Below are 18,480 nucleotides of genomic sequence, written 5' to 3'. Positions count from 1 at the left end.
GCATGCAAGCAACCATCATTTCTTAGAGTTTTTCTCTAGCGTTTCTGTCTGTCAATATTGTTCTTGCCCCTAATATTTCTTCTTCTTCTCTATCTGTAGCTTCAGACCTTTCTGTAACTGTAGTCCTCATCTCTTTTCTACTTCTTCAGTCGGGGGGGGGGGGAGGGGGGCTAAACCTGGTACTCATTTTAGTTCCCAGTTGTATAGGATCCTCCAGAAAAGGGGAGAACCTAACCATTCTCCTTATTTGTGTTAACACAGGCAGTTTAGACCTGTGCCTCTGGAGAGATTGCTCCTTCACACGAAGGAGCAGTATTATGTTAACTGGTGTTTTGTTTTTGTTCAAGGGGGTGGGATGGGGTTATTGTATTAATGTTACAGTTCTGTTTGACAACATATGTTATGCAATATTGGAGGAACCATACAGAGTAGCTGAAAATAGGTTATCAAAGACTCAGAGGATGCCTTATTTCCTCATGCTCACAGAGTTTTATCTGTCTGTTATATCATTCTATTTAACACATAACTAATGACAGATAGAATCAAAATTATTACTCTAAATTGCAGAGGATTAAACAATCCTATAAAACTTAAACGTGTTACTACAGCTTTAGTGAAGCAAGGGGTAGACATACTGTTTTTGCAAGAAACCCATTATAGGAAAGAAATGCCTCAGGTATTAAAGTCTAATCGTTTCAATGTGCACTTTCAAGCCCCAGGCTCATCCAGTGCCAGGGGTGTTGCAATCTTAATCTCAAAGAATGTTAGATTCCAATGTGAAGACTCAAAAATAGATCCTAGGGGACGCTTTATTTTTGTCAAAGGGGTTCTGGAAGAAACAAAAATAACCTTGGCATCTATTTACGCTCCAAATGACAAGCAAATTGAATTTCTTCATGAAACTCTATCTAATTTAAGGTTGTATGCGGATGGTGAAATTTTGGCAGGGGGGGATTTTAACTGCATAGCAGATTCAAACCTGGATCGATCCCAAAACAACAGGGTACGTCAGAGAAACAAAGTAAATCGATCAAACCTCAATTTACTATTTGACAAATTTGAGTTTAAGGATGTGTGGCGCTCACAGCACGGCCTAGAGAAAGACTTTACCTATTTTTCTGCCCGTCATCAAATCCATACTAGAATAGATTACATATTGGCTTCCCCCAAAATTTATCATAATATAATCTCTTCCACCATAGGCAGTAAAATCTGGACGGACCATGCCTGGGTAGACTGTTCTTTGACCTTTCCGGAAAAAATAAAACAAGACACTCACTGGATACTGAACAAATCTCTTTTATTACACCCAACAATTAAAAAAGAAATTGAATTAGAACTGGAAAATTATTTCAAAGAGAATACAGAAGGTGAAGTCTCTCAAGCAATAATTTGGGAAGCCATGAAGGCTGTAGTCAGAGGTAAAATCATATCATTAGCCTCATTCTATAAAAAAGAGAGAGAGAAGACTAGATCAGAAATTATATCCAAAATCCATGCTCTTGAAAATAAACACAAAAAATACTGCAATAAGAAAGACTATAATCAATTGACTTTAGAAAGGAAAAAGCTAGAGGCACTTGAGACATCTTCCATACAAAAGAATCTACTGTTTTTAAAACAGAGGTACTGGCACAAAACCCCTAAAACGTTACGCCTCCTAGCTTGGAAAGTTAAAAAGAAATCCTCTTCCAACCAAATTTCTTTAATTAAAAGAAATGGTAAATCTCACACTTCCAATAATAAGGAAATCCTAGATATATTTCGTGACTTTTATTCTACTTTATATAAATCAAAGAATCCAACACCATCTGGTATTGAGGACTTCCTAAGCTCTCTTACAACCTTGAAACAAATTACTCCAGAGCATAAAGCTTTCCTAGATCTACCGATCTCCTCTCAGGAAATCACTGAAGTCATCAAAAATCTCAAACTAAATAAAACTCCCGGCAGAGATGGCTTCCCTGCCGAATTTTATAAAAAGTTTATACACATTCTGACAGAACCCCTTCGCCAAACTTGCAATGCAATCCTTTTAAAAGGCAACTTCCCAAAAACATGGTATGAAGCTACAATTATTGTAATCCCTAAGCCAGGGAAGGATGCCACCCTCCCATCTTCTTACCGTCCCATATCATTACTAAATCAGGACGCAAAGATATTTACAGCAGTACTGGCTAATCGTCTGAATAAAATCATAAGTCATTACATACAATCTGATCAAACTGGCTTCATACCAAACAGGAGTATTACAGATAATGTAAGAAAAACTCTAAACATTATCAATCACTGTAAAACCAATCAAATAGAGTCGATCCTGCTCTTATTAGATGCTGAAAAAGCCTTTGACAGCTTAGAAACAAATTATTTAATAAGATTGCTCTCTAGGATGGGATTTGGCCATTCTTTTATTCAGATTATCAAACTATTATATGCTTCTCCTAAGGCCCAAATAAAACTCAATGGATTGAAATCAAAAGACTTTGAGCTCACAAGAGGAACCAGACAGGGATGCCCGCTTTCCCCATTATTATTTGTCTTATCCATAGAACCTCTGGCTGAGGCTATATGGCAAAACAACGCCATTAGTGGCATCACTATTGGAAAACGCGTTTATAAAATTTCCCTGTTTGCGGACGACATGGTCCTTTACCTTGCACATCCATGCACCTCATTACCAGCCCTGGAAAAAACCCTGCATGATTTTGGTTACATTTCAGGTCTTAAAATTAATAAAACCAAATCAGAAATTTACCCTATTCACCTAACTCCAATCATTAGGTCAGAGATGGCTTCTAATTTTACATATCAATGGACCCATAAGCAATGGACTTATTTAGGCATTAAGATACCAGTTGATTTACTGGATATAAAAGAAGCTAACTTTAAACCGTTACAAAAAAAGATAAAAGACAAAATTAAAGAGTGGGCGGAAATGAAGTTGTCGTGGGCAGAAAAGATTAATCTGGTAAAATCTATGATTCTCCCACAATTTTTATTTAATTTCCGCATGCTACCAATTAAACTTACAGATCAAGATTTCCAACATTGGCAAAAAATTATAAACAGTTTTATATGGGATGGCAAACGCCCTAGGATAAACTATTTAACCATGAAACGGTCTGCTAAGAAAGGTGGATTATCAGTCCCAGACTTAAAACAATACTACATAGCTGCCCAACTAGCAAACATCGTAATACTATTAAATACTGTAGAAGGTTCAGGTTGGCCACAAATTGAATCATCACACATCTACCCACACGACTTACAGGATGTGATATGGGCTGAACCTAAGAATAGACCACCTCAAATTCATACTAACCCCTTTCTAAGAACCACCTTAGACATATGGGACAAGTTAAGGCAACATCTTGCTCCAACCATCTTGCCATTATCATCTTTTATAGATCAGAATTGGTTCCCACCTGGCATGGACTTAAATTCTTTTAAATTATGGAAAGTAATTAAACAAAACAGGATTATTGATATAACCAAACATGGGATTATCCTGAACAAGGCTCAAATAGAAAAGGATACAAATGCTACGATCCCATGGTTTCAATACCTCCAAATCAGACACCTACTAGAAAGTCAGCCACTTGTAACCTCATTAAAGCGTGAACTAACTGACTTTGAATATTTACTTAAATTAACACAATCTCATAGGAAAGGTTTAATAGCTAAAATATATGCTATTTTAAACTCAAGGAATGATCAGCTCACATTGAAATACCAAGCAAACTGGAGCAGAGACTGTAATACAATCTTATCTGATGCTCAGTGGTCTTCCATCTGGTCAGGAAACTGCTTGCAATCTAAAGCAGTGAGCATCAGAATGACATCCTTTAAAATAATGGCGAGGTGGTACCTGTCTCCCACTCTTCTCCACCACATTAATCATGAAACGAATCCACTATGCTGGAAACAGTGTGGACAAAATGGAGACTATATTCATCTATGGTGGTCTTGTCCTAAAATTCAGTTGTTCTGGGATCGAATCATACAAAAAATTAAAACAATAACAAACTATGCAATTCCCAAGTGCCCTGAAGTAATCCTGCTAGGACTCTGGGAGGATCAGACGGTCCCATCTACTAGGAAAAATCTGATATTTTTATTGATTGCTGCGGCAAAATTGCTTTTAGCCTCAACCTGGAGACAGGAAAAAACTCCAAGTGTATCACAATGGCTCAGAAAACTATGGGACATTTTCATAATGGAAAAAATAGCGGATCTCCTTAAAGGCTTAGATAATCCACAATATCAATCGTGCTTTCTTGTACAATGGCTACCATTTTTAACCTATTGTCATAATACCAATCAGTTACCTAACGTAGATTTACATACACTTAGCTTCTTTGCTATAATGTGACTTCTTATACTCAGTGTATTGTTTTCAATGTTAATATTGGCTGTTTGTTAAAACATCAAGGTTTTCATCTCTTCCATGTATTGCCCATTATGCTGTTGTTTAATTTGGTTATTTGTAGTTTTGGAAAAAGTTATATAAAAATGCAAAATAAAACGTTAAAAAAAACATATAGACATACAAATACAACACAACCAGAGAGGAGGACCAATAAGAGTTTACGTGGGAGTGGTAGGCCAAACAAAACAGAAATGTCTTCACCCACTGGAGGAAGACAATGACAGAGGAGACATGCAAAGTGCCCTGGGGAGGTAGTTCCAAGGTTTTGGTGCCATGTCAAGAAGCTCCTTTAATCAGGTAGCTACTTGTCTAGCCACAGAAGGCAAGGGCACCTGAAGCAGGACTTCCAAAGATGACCAGAGAGGATAATTTCATTCATTTGGGAGAAGGCAGTCCTTAGGTACGCTGGTCCCAAGCAATCTAGGGTTTTAAAGGTCAACAGCAGCACCTTGAATTGAATATGGAAGCAAACTGGGAACCAGTACAGATGAAAAAAAGAGTGGATGATATGGTCCCTATGAGCCACTCCAGTCACATTTCTGGCTGCAGCATTCTGTACCAACTGGAGAAAATTCTGGAGAGGGCACATTTCTAGCCAACTGGCAACAGTACCTGAGCTCTTTGGTACTAATGAGGGGTGCACACTATACAAGAGTCATGTGTGCCTCCCCAAATCTGTGGGTGAAGCCCCCTACCACCAGTTTGGTGATGCAGCAGTCTTTGCTGGATTGCAGGCAATGTTGCCCTTGCTGCTTCTAACAAACAAATGCATGACTGCAGGCAGTGGTGAATTGGCTTCATAATTTTGAAAACATTCAACAGCTAACCTAATAAACCTCAGTCCAAAATTGCAACACCAACTGCTGTACCAGACTCATCTCCCTGCATCACATCAACGAGCCGACACATAGCATTTTTTCCCCAAATTGCAACATTTCATGCTGTTCCGGTGCCGCTTTTGTTACACTTCCATCCCCAAGCTTTAACGCCCAGTTGTTTGTACTGTGCAACCTGCCTGTATTTGGGATATTTTTTTGAAGCTGTACCAGATATGTTGCCTTTAGCTACAAGAGGCTTCCCATTAAACAACTACAAACACAGGAGTTAAGAGTATTGTACGTCTGCATGGGTTTTAAACTGAAGGATTTCCTTATGGCTCTGCAAACTGTGCCCTTGGGCAAGTCCAAGAACTTGAGTAAACAGGCTGTTGAGAAAGAGTTTGGGAAAATGTATTTCATTGTTTAATATCAAAAGCAAGGAAGCACATGATTAACATATGTTTTAGACTGACTACACAAGATCCCTCTATGAAATCCTGTGCTGGTGTCAATCCTACTAATAAGACTACAAGAGTCTTTGAGGTCCTTTACTCCCTGCACAACTGCAACTAGTTACGGCTGCTTCCTATTCTACTTTTTAAAAATGATGTACGACTGTGGCTTGGGATGTTTGAGAATGTAATTTGGGTAACATAATCTTGAGCTCTATCTGAGCCAGGTTTAAGTACTGCACCTTAAAATACTGGAGGGGAGAGTATCAATGAGGATATGCAGATTATATTTCCCTCCTACATATCTTGTGTTAAGAGGAAGGGCTTTCAGCTCAGAGGCTGTAAGTTCCAGGCAGGTCTGAGTCATCTGTCTTTATGGGCACCTATTTCCTAAGGAAATTTATTTTCCTCCAGTTCCTGAATGCTAGGAAATTCAGGACATTTTTTACACAATCAGTTTCCTTTGGGGGAGCAAACGGAGATGTATGCAGTCATAATCTATTGCTTGTTTCTGAGCTTTCGTGGCTGAATGTGGCCATGTTGTTAACTAGGTAATACAGACTTGATTTGGTGTGTGGGGTGTGTGTGTGTGTTGAAAATGCCTTTATCTCAATTTTTCTTCTAAAATGATTTGGAGAGCAATCTGAAGCAGTTCTGCTGAGAATCCTACTCAAGGGTCTTCAGTTGTTTTTATTCCCAGGAATGTATTCTTAGGATAGCACATTCAAAGCTTGACAGCCAGAGTAGTGTAGTGGCTAGAGTATCAGACTAGGATGTGGGCGTGCCAGGTTTGAATCCTCATTCTGCCATGGAAGCCTTTGGGGGACCTTGGCTTAGTTACACACCCTCAGCCTAACCTACCTCACAGGGTTGTTTTGAGAATAAAATAGAGAAAGGGAGAATGTTACAAGACACTTGGGATCCCCATTGGAGAGAAAAGAGAGGTATATATGAAGTAAGACAGTAAGTCAGTAAAGTGGTTCTATGAAACTGCATATTAGGCCAACATGACGAAAAGTAAGCTTTGATTCAAAATATGTAACCTTAATTTGAAGTGTACAGGTTGAGCAGGTATTCCTAGGGTTTGGTCGTAAGAACTGCCTGTGCTAGTTCCTAAGGAAATCCAACTTGTTCTCAGAACAGGAAAAGCCCAACTCTTTCTCAAGCCAGTTTCTTGGCAAATGTTACCAATGCCCAGCCAGACCAGGCAACTGCTCTTAGCCCCCACCCCTCCAGGATGGGTGTGCTCCTCCCTGGACATTTCAGTACTTTGGGACACAAAGGGTTTCCTGCTAATTGCTCTTTCATCAGCTTTCATTGTCCCCATGGCTAGCAGGTTCCATCATGCCCAGGAGAGAAGGAAATATCTTAACTGCATGATAGCCACCTAGTTATGTATGTAGGGCATAACTCAGAAAGTAGTCCAAAGGGCATTCAGGGTCTCTGGGAAAACAACATGTGTGTTAGCTTTCCTATGTTACATTTTCAAACGTGTACACAGCTACATATTCTACATGTTTGCATGACTGCTTCCTACTGCACACATGGCTAGTGTGCAGTTTCATTTATGCTTCTTTTACCCAGTAAGTGCTCAAACATTATGGCCATGCACAACCTCAAACATTCAGAAATGAGTGATAGATTATGATGGCTCCAGAAATCTTCTGTGCAAAAAATGACTTAAATTTCCCACCACTTGGAAACAGGAAAATAAATATTATTTAGGAAATAAAGACCAGGTCTCAGGCCAGCCTGGAACTCTGCCCTCTAAATTGAAAGCCCTTCCTTTTCATAGTGGTGAGAGAGATGCAATCTGCATGTGCTCAGAAGCACTTATTTCGTACTCTGTAGTGCTCAGCCCTGGAACGAAAAAGCTGCAGGAGCAAAAGGCCTATTTCAAAAGAAGCTCTGGTTTACTCTTCCCGTGTTATGTCATTTCTTAAGACAAAATTGTACAACATTTTAAAAAAAATAAAATTGGAACCTACCGTAGGGCTTCCAGTTTTGACTGGCCCTTTGTGCAGGAGAAAAAGAACCCAAAAGATTCTTGCAGTTTTATTTCAAGAGTTGATGTTGGCAAAGTATGGGATCTGATGCATTAAATAGACATGTTTCTTAGTTTCCTGTGTTATATTTTCAAATGTGCACACTGCTGCATTTTCTATTGATGTTTCTCTATGGCTACTTGCAGCATTTTTCCTCCTGCTGCAACAGAAAATGATGGCATGACCACAAATGGAAATGTATGCTTCTCATCCATTGTTAGTTTTGAGTATATCCTTCCTTTGTTCCTAAAAAGTTTTTGCTTGCATGCATGGGGCATACTGAGAATAGTGGTGTGGCCTTAAAGTTTGGGCCAATCTATAGATAACAAAGTCAAACACCTTTTCACTCACCTGCATGTGGAAGTGGTACAGTCCAGCAAGAGCAGAACTGCATAATTCAGCTAATCATGATGTTTAACTCTAAAAACTCAATACTCTTAGAATTAATATCAAGAGTTATCTATTGCCATTTGAAGGAAAGAAGTTAGAGGCATTTATGAGAACACTACAGGAAAGGAATCCTCTGACGGAGGGAAAGGTTGCATCCACATGGCAATGATTCTCCATATTGTTTTCCTTTCCGCTGCAGTGCAAATGCAGAGCTATTTGGTGCAGTAACAGAGCATCCACATGGTCAGGTCAGCAGTGAACTCCTGACCCACTCTAGCCATCTTTCAGTTTCCCTTCCCCATTCCTTTCTAAGTGATCTGGACAAAAACTGCCTGCACGTTTCCCCTTATATTTTTAACAATGATCCACTTATACTGATTTGTGACTGATAATGTCTGTCTGAGAGCCAAGCTACAAGTGACGCCTGACACAGGTTGGACACTTGTCAGCTTCCCTCAAGTTTTGATGGGAAATGTAGGCATCCTGGTCTTGCAGCTGTAATGGAGAGCCAAGCTGTAAAACCAGGACGCCTACATTTCCCATCAAAATTTCAGGGAAGCTGACAAGCGTCCAACCTGTGTCAGGCGTCACTTGTAGCTTGGCTCAGAGTCGGGCTGCTCAAATGGGTCCAGTAGCTAATAAATACATCTCTGTGGGAAAGTGTAGATCTGACAAGTTTGAAAGAAGCAGTAGTGAGACCTCATTCTGAAGAAGGTGTCCCTGGACTCAAATATGCAGATGACATGACGCCCAAGTTCTATTTTCCCCAACAGCTGAGTCAAGTGGGTCCATGGAAGTTCTTGCTTTAAGTATTGATTGCTGCAAATGGTAATTTGCATCCCATAGTTTAAAGGATTTTTGAAAATTTTCCTTGGAGCTCCAGAACTTTCTTATTTCATAAGTCATTGTAAGCATCTTAAAGGAAGTTGTAGAAGTTTCCTCCCCCCTCTCCTTTGAAAAGAACAGTTTGTGAGTATTCATGTGCAGCCAACATCCACCTTGTGCACGTGCCATGGGCTAAAACTTAGGATAACAAAAAAAACCAAATGGATTAGATCTGAACTGGCACTGGTCCACCTGGAACAAACCAGTAATGGAACAGGGTTTGTGTGGAAGCCCCAGATTCAAAACTAAAACAGAAATGTCCTCAGTCCACACCACTACTAGCCAATACTGAAAGCTTCCTTCTGTGGAGTATAACAAAAATGTTCTGAATGCCATGGGCCAAAAAGATCACAAGAATCTAATATGGAATTGTTGAGGTGGATTCCTGAGGCAGTAAGCTATCAACTAGGGTTAACAACCTCTAGGTGGGGCCTGGAGTTCTCCCAGAGTTAGGCCTCTAGTCTAGACTACATAGATGAGTTCCCTTGTAGGAAATGGAAGCTACAGAAGGTGGGCTCTATTCAAGGAGAAATGCTAATTCTAGAGTGACATCACATCGCCACGAAGCTCCATCTCCTCCCCTTTCCCATGCACCACTCCCAATCTCCAAATACTATACCTTAAATGCTCATGATCAGTCTTTTAAATGAACAAATATGTCATGTAGGGTTGCCAGGACCCCAAAGGCTCCCAGCAGGAGGGGGGGGGGGTGGTCCTGGCACTTACCAGTAGATAGTTGTTCATGTACACACTTCCGGACTCTGTACAAAGACAACATTTCCAGAAGCGATGTCATTGCTCTGGCTGCAGGAGTGCTCACATGCTTCATACATGGCTGATTCTTTTAGAATAGGCATGTTTGGACAAAATTGTCCTACAATCAACATCTTGGCTGCAGCATTCTGCACCAATTGAAGTTTCTGAACACTTTTCAAGGGCAGCCCCAAGTAAAACACATTGCAGTAACCTAATCTAGTTGTAACCAGGGCATGCACCACAGGAGCGAGATCTTTCCTGCCCAGGGAAAGGCCATAGTTGGCTAACCAGTTGAAGCTGGACAAAGACACCCCTGGCCACAGCTGCCACCTGCTTATTGAGCAGTAGAGCCGGGTCCGAAAGCATCCCAAAATGATGGGGAGTACAACTCCATCCGGAATGAGTGACACATTAAATCCTAGGTCAGATCTCCCAGTCACCTTCTGTCTTGTCAGGATTAAGCTTCAGTTTCTTATCCCGCATCCACTCCAAAACTGCCTTTAGGCATTGGTTCGGTGTTTCTACAGCCCCCTTGGAATCAGCTAGAAGTGTGAGATAGAGCTGAGTGTCATCCACGTATTGGTAATAACCCAGCCTAAATTTCCACATGACCTCACCGAGCATTTTCATGTAGATAAGATGGAACCCTGTGGGACCCCACAGACTAAAAGCCAAGGGGTGAGCAACAGTCCCCCAGCACCACCTTCAGAAACCATCTTCAGGTAGGACTGGAACCACTGCAAAGCAGTGCCTTCCAATCCCAGCCCAGAAATGCAGTCCAGAAGGACACCATGATAGGTGGTCTCAAAAGCCTTCCTGCCATGCCTTTTAGGCTGCCCTGCTTTGCTGGTTCAATCTTGGTGACCCCCCTGTGTCGCACCCCACAGTATTTGAGTGCTTGAGTGTACTGATTGAGAAACAACAAATGCTGCATCTTGGAATGATCTGGATTTAATTATTTTGTATTGTACTTGACTATTTTACTCATATTTATTGCATGTTTCTATGTTTTTATCTTTTATTGCATTATAGATTTGTCGTGACCCATCCTGAGCCCACGTGGGGAGGGTGGGTTAAAAGTCTAATAAATCAAATCAATCAAATCAAGCCGCTGAGAGGTTCAGGAGAATCAACGGAGTCATATTTCCCCTGTCCATCTCCTGGAGTAGGTCATCCACCAGAGTGACAATGGCTGTTTCAGTCTCACAATCAGGACTAAAACTAGATTGGAAAGGAACTAAACAATTTGCTTTATCCAGCAAATCTCGAAGCTGTCCAGCTGCCACCTTGCTCAAGAACAGAACTTTTGAGACTGGTCAATAGTTGTCGAGATCTCAACATATGTACCAGGTTACATGGCAAACTGCTAATGCAATTGAAACCATTAGAGAATTGTGTTCCTAGAAATCATGGAATCCATGCAAAACTTCTTTCTCTGACTAAGTAGGAAGCTGAAGAATGGAGTGTGAAACATGAAACAAGCAATCTCAGCCTCATTTTCTGGTGGTACTGTTTATATTCTTCTATCTCACAGAGGCACCTTTCAGTTTTGTCCTGACTTTGTCCTAACCTTCCATAAATCTATTAGATCTTCACGTTGTGATCATTTTGTGGAACAAGGACAGGAGAGAGCAATACGGCTACCTGTTTCAGGAAGTTGGTGGTTGGAATTCTTACTGCCTTCTGGACCCATGAAAATTCCAGTCCAGCTGTGAGGAACTATCTGCAGGGATGGTATGGAGATTGGGTGCATTGGGTGATATATTTATCCATGCTTCTGGGTTGTCAGAAGCACATAGAATGTTGAATATGTGGTACCACAGACATGTCATGCCTGCACTTTCTGACATTTGGGGCCATCAAGCAGACTCCTTTTCCTCTTTGTAGTAATAACAAAAAGTGCCTCTGTCAGATGTAGTACTTTAAGGTAGCACAGTCAGAATTTTTGTTCTCTAATGGCCAATTTTAAAACTATTCTTTTCTCACTTGTGTCAGTTTTTGTCTATGGCAACTTTTGCAATCTCAGAGGCTTTGGTGCCAGATTCTCACATTCAGGGATGATTGAGAGACAAGCCAGCAAGACCTATCATCTGATCAGTGTTTGGGGCCTTAATTTGACTGCAGCATATCTATTACTCCACAGCTCTTGCAGGGAGAGCCAAAGAACAGTCACTGTTCTCCTGAGCCAAGGGTGGTGCTTTAATTCAGAGAACTTATTCTAGGCAGTTTGATTGTAAAGAGCAAAGTGGTTCCTCCAGGTAAAAGCCCTATGTCTGTTGAATGTCAACAGAGAGTCAAAAGATAAATAAACCCGCTGAGCAAGGAGACTGCCAGGTGACATGACGTGCTTACATTAATCTTCACTGACTGACATGTTATGACAGGATTGCATGGGAGGGAGGGTGGCAATTATAGCCTTTCTGCATCTCCACTTAGAAGGAGGAGACTTAGGAACCTTCCAAAACAGGAAATTAGGCCAAATGAGTATAGTGTCTTCTCTGGATTTGGTGCCCTATTTCCAGCTATGAAAAACACATTTCAGAAAAGGCAGTGTCTTCAAATTCTCCATTCTTGCAAGAAGTGGGCCACAATTGCATCCTTTGTTTTTGACTCTAGGTTCCACATTCCATATCCTGACCCAGCAACCATGTTGTTGTCCCTTCAGAGCAGCAAGTGTTCCTTGCAATAAGCGCTCAAAACTACTTTGAGCATTCAGTTCATTGGAAAGTAAATGGTATGATGACGAGACATGCAGTTGTTAAAGGAGTCTGCCTACAAGTGCAGAGGTAGAAGGCAGGCCACACTGTGGTTACCAGCCTCCAGGTGGTGGCTGGAGATCTCCCAGAATTACAATGGATCTCCAGGCCACAGAGATCAGTTCACCTAGAGAAAATGGCTGCTTTGGAGGGTGGACTCTATGGACTTATACCATGCTGAGTCCTTTCCCTCCCCAAACCCTGCCTTCTCCAGGCTTCACCCCTCCCCCCAATCTCCAGGAATTTCCCAACTTGGAGCTGGCAGTCCTACCACACCCACTCTATAGATTTAAACTGGTCATTCCCTATTGACAGTGAACTCTGGCAACTGTAGTTCTGTTGGGCAGGGGTTAGAAATCTGTAACAAAGGAGTCTCAGCATCACTTCACCAGAGTACAATTCCCAAGAGTCTTTAGGAGATCATGTATAAAACTACTGTAGTACAGACAGAGCCATCAAAGCAATGTCAGACGGGAGAACAAGATTTTATATTTAGGTCCACATTCTCTTGCATTCATGGAGCATTTTGGTCTATTTCTGCTCCTACCTTCAAATGTGAGATACCACCTCTTATAGTCTGTTCATTTCCAGCAAGGCCATTTTTTCATCTTGCTGCATTTTGGATAAAATATTGTGCACAAATGCAGGTCTTTCCCTCAGGTCCTCAGAAAGGTTCATACAGCACAATCCTATGTATGTTTACTCAGAAGCAAATCACACTGTGTTCAGTAAGGTTTACTCCTGGGCACGCACGTATGGAATTGTAGCATTAATAGCTGGTCTTAATATCATAACTTCACTCTAAATGTTAATGAGAATACAGCGGTCTACCTCCCTTGGCTTATAGAATCTTCAGCCCACACACTCCAGCCACCACAAGGTCATTCATTGCTGGATTCACACAGTGCTTAATGCCAGCTGCTCATTCCTCCCACCCCTTAGCACTGCAGCCTTGCCCCCGATGGCTCCTGCAAACTTCTGAGCAAGATTAAACTGAGTCTCTGGGCTGGTCAGTGTTCACAGGACAAGAAGGATAGCTAGAGGAAGACAAAGCCTCTCCCACTACTGCTGCATGGCCTAGCCTGGTCTGCAGTAGTACACTTGAATTGAGGTGGCAATAACAGATGCTTCTTGTGTGTGTGCTATGCATGGTGACAACACACACACATATATGGCTCACCAAAACGGCATCCCACAATGTCACAGAATAATTTCTGGATGCATAACTGGATATAATCACCAGATCATGGGCCACTCTAAGATTTCCCTGAAACTCTATGGCAAAAACCTTAGCATTTGGAGGGATCCTCGAGTGTCTCACCATGCCATGAATGAGGCCGCTTCTGCTTACACAGACATTGTGACATCGTGAGCTGCTGTTCCACTCTTTCCATTTCCCCCAGGCTGCCGCTTGCTGGAGTGAGGGCAGGCAACTGAAGGCAGGCGAGGGAATTTCCCTGCCCTCAGTTGATACTTGGTATTCCTAATCTGGTCCTAGATCCTGTTTGTTCATGTGGAGGCTGTTTGCTTGCAAAGTCCAGGAGCTGGATCATAGCTTTAGCACTTACTGTTCTATACATGCACATTCATTTAATTCAGTGAGGATAGCCAACACTATTTCACACCAGGCAAGTAGTGAGCTTGTGATGTCTGACCTTATATTGCACTCTAAAGTGATGTGAAGGTAAAGCTAGTCATACCTGTTCACTTCCAAAATTTACAGACATGGAGACATCCATTTGGTTTACCCTTCAGTTGTACTGTGCCAGATCTCCTCTGATGTTGTTGAACAGTAACGGCATTACTGTTTGATTCACACAGATCTTTCTACCGTCAAAGGGATCCACATCGTTTCTTCATGCCTCCGAGTATCCTGAGGCCTTCACCTGTGGCATGTCCCTAACCTAATTTAAACTGCACGTACTTCCTCCATCTCCAAGTTAAGGCTGAAAAATGTTGCCCCAAAGGAGAAGCAACTCCTTTGCTATTGTTCAGAAACATCTAATTTATAATTTGGGGTTCTTTAAAAAATTTAACCTGAGGAGGAACTAGTCTGCACACTGTTTTAAAAGTTCTTTCTAGCTTAGATTTATTTTGCAATTCTGCTTGCAAACTTCCATATCAAAGTGATGTTTTAATGTGCATTAGTTTAACTGATTTTCTCCAAATCCCCAATTTACCTTATGAACAACCAGCTGCAGGCCTTGAGAGAGAGAGAGAGAGAGAGAGAGAGAAGATATAGAACACTCTTCCCAACAACAATTGTACAGTCATTTGACCCTTCAGGGAACCATTCTGTTGTGCTGATTGGTAATGCAAAGACAAGCAGTATGTGTCCAAGGAGCAAAAAAACTGGCAATAAAACCTTTTTGCACAGGAATTTGGGATGTCAGAAAGAGGAAGGAAGGAAGGAAAGAAGCCAACAGAGGATAGAACTCCTGTGGGAAGGAAAAGCGCGGCTGAGCTTAGCTTCCCACAGAAAGGAGATTTAAACAGTCATGTGGTTAAAGCTGCCATATAATTTCATCCTTCAGATCCAAATTATAGTATCTATGTAGAGATTCCAGTCTGTGGGCTGTTGAGGCTGAAAGACAATCTAGCTAGGAATTGCTAAGAGAATTTTTACAGTCTTTAGTAAAAAGTGATCTGACTCTTTTTGCAAAGCACACTGTGGACAAAAAGGGAGGGCTAAGTACAGCACATGGTGTGGGCTGAAATGCAAAAAATAACTGGTGGTTTTGGGGGCGCAACAATGGTGAAGAGTGCTATTTTGTCAATCCCATACAATTGAATTTGCTGGTCAGAGAACTTGCACAACAGAAGGTTTACAACTGCAGTTCAGCTTTTGTGCAATTTGGTGTCATCTCCAGCCAGATGTGTTTTGCCTGAAGTTCATCACTTGTCACCTTTACCATAACAGGACTAATATATTCTATACAATCTAGCCAAAATCGGAATGTCTTTTTCAGCACTATGCAGGAAGGGCAAAGAATTACTGCTTTAGTGATGCCACCAACTTTACTCCCGGTGAAACCATGCTCTATCTGACTAAGAATGTTTTTTTAAAATCATTTTAAATTGTTGCCAGGAGAGTATGAAAACATCTTTCCTGCCTTCAACAGCTGCAGCTGGGGAGGGTCAGGGAAGATAGATGAACAAAGTTCCTTTCCCCCTTTACTGAGCTCACCTCTACAAAGAGATCAGAAATGTATCAAAATCCAGTGTGCAAATGGCAAATGGGCATAATTTTAGGCAGAAATCTAATGCTTTCTGCTCTCTTGAACACACAGGAACACATGAAGTCGTTTTGTATTGACTCAGACCATTGGCTCATCAAGCTCAGCATTGACTATGCAAACTTGCAGAGTAGCTTCCTAGAGTCTTAGGCAGGAGTCTTTCTTATCTATTACTAGATTTTTTCAACTAGAGATGCTGCTGGTGATCGAACCAGGGACCTTTTGCATCCAAGGCAGGTGCTCCGCCACTGAGCCATGGTCCCTTCCCCTTCTTCAATTAAAAAAAAAATCCTGAAGGACTTACTATGCTGTGCTTTACCATCATTTCTTTTTTGGAAATTTAGGTGGTTGACAGTGCAATTGTATGCTGAATTACTTCAGCCTAAATTGAAGTAACATTGCATATGATTATGTGGAAGGGACCATGGCTCAGTGGTAGAGCATCTGTTGTGCATGCAGAGGGTTCAACCACCAACATCTGGTTCAATCACCAACATCTCTAGCTAAAAGGATCAGGTGGTAGGTGATGTGAAAGACCTCAGAGCCACCACCAGTCTGAGTAGAGAGTACTGACCTTGATAGACCAATGCTCTGATACAGTGTAAAGGAGATTCATGTGTTCCCTGCTATTATAATTAAACCACAGCCCCACGCCAGAGTGGCCATCTCCTTGAGTTTCTTCAACCATTTTAAAAGCTCAGCAGCAGTGAACAAGCATACAGTAGCAATGCCTCCTGCTCTGCTCCTCTACCTTTCCTTCCTTCCCCTTCCTCTCTCCTTTACCAGGGGATGCAACTAGAGCATTTTACAGGAGACTAGAGCAATAGGGCCGACTACCAGACCAAGGCAACAGGAAGTAGTTCCTGGGCTGTGGCTTAGCGATGCTATCCACTCTGACTGGAGATGGTGGGTCTGATGCAAATACAATGGGAAGCCTTTGGAAAACTGCTGTCTTTTTCCAACTCATTTTCTCCCCTGTATATAGGGAGTGCATCGTGACCTCCTGCACCAGGAGTGACCCAGCCAAAGATTGCAAGGCACTTTTCACATTAGGAAGTGTCGTAGACAAACAAACATGACTAGTCATTAAGGTAATGATGATACACCACTTTGGCATTCATAAACAAACCTAAGCAAGCACATTAAATACCTTGGGCTAGCATGAACACACTGTATGCACAGCATCCAAAAATATGGGAGTGCCCATGGTTAAATATATACATCAGTATTTGCAAGGAATATATTGGCTTCCTTCACCAACATTTTAAGTGAGACTGAGTAGCTATCATTACTAGTCAGGCTTACCAGATCTAGAACTTGAAGGGGTTCCTGCACATTTAAGAACTGCAGAAAGTTCACCATCTGCAACTTTCAGTGGTAAAATGCTACAGTGGAGATAAGGCAAAACATGCTTCTTTCTCAAGATGAATTTAAAACGATTGTGTACAAATCTTGCCCTGGTGTATACAGCTGTCATTGGCCATCTCAGTAACCTGATGAACACCACATGCATTTATTGTCTGGCATTAAAAATTATGTACAAAGCATATACATTGGCCTTTGTCAATTAACACTTTTGGTCAGTTGACACTTATGCAAATGGAAAACCAAAACAATGCAAACAACTCAACTTGCATGCATGTGTATTTCTTTAGACTGTCAAATTGCAAAGGCAGAAGGAAACACAGGATGGGGGCAACTGCGAACTCTCCAGATCAAGAACTGGAGGCTAAGATGGGCTATGGCCAAGTACTTGGAATCTCCAACTCTGACACGAGTTGCCATTTCTGTAGATGTGCCTTTAATGTTTCATCTGCGGAAGCCAGCTGGCGATATTTTGCTTATGCAGTGAGAAGTGTCACTTGCCAATTGCTGCATCACACCAATGTACCAGGCGGCTTTCTTTTTCTACTCAGTTGACAGTTCTGTTCTCAAGTGTCAAGTTTTTCAGGAGATACTCTGTGTATGCTTTCAAACTTGTCTCATGAATTGAGGCCTAGAAAAATACGATGTACTTCTGAAGATCAGTTGCTGATATGGAAGAACACCGAGGCCTTCAGGTCCTACTTTTGGACTTCCCTGCTTGAAGGCTGGCCAGTGAGGGAAACAAGACACTAGAATAGAGGAACCATTTGCTCTGATTGAGCAGGGTGGTAGTTATGTCATTGAATTGTGTGTTGTTTTTTTAAAACACTCCTTTGGCAAAGGATCCTTTGCATCTAAAAGTTACTGAATGGGTGTCATTTTTCCAGTTTAACAGTGACTGGAAAAGAAGCCCCACTTGTTGATTAATTTTAGTGAGGCAGGAAGATAAAAGCACAAGACTATTTGTCAAGCAAGGAGCATAAACTATGCAAACAGGCTTGGATACAATTGCAGTGCACCATGTTATTGCCTTCATAATAATAATAATGAGTTCCTAGGAAAATTATTTTGAACTTGCTTTATAATCTTAAAGGCTTGGGATGGAGGCCAGGGCAGCCAACCATTACTGTACTTCCTTGTTGTCTTGTAATACATTCCTCATTAAGGGAAGGCAGAGAGCTTGTTGGAATGTTTACCTTCCACAGCAGCCTCTTCCACAGCAACCACCCCCACCTCAATTTCTCAAACGTTATTTAAGCAGCATCTCTTCTGAGGAAAAACACTTCCCCCAATTGCCATATAAAAAGGCATCAAGTCATGTTATTGACAAAGGAAAATACAAAGCTTT

Source organism: Eublepharis macularius, chromosome 1 (genome assembly GCF_028583425.1).
Source record: "Eublepharis macularius isolate TG4126 chromosome 1, MPM_Emac_v1.0, whole genome shotgun sequence".
In the NCBI taxonomy this organism is placed as follows: Eukaryota; Metazoa; Chordata; class Lepidosauria; order Squamata; family Eublepharidae; genus Eublepharis; species Eublepharis macularius.
The sequence above is the reverse complement of the archived record's forward strand: the minus strand, read 5'-3'. Positions refer to the sequence as shown.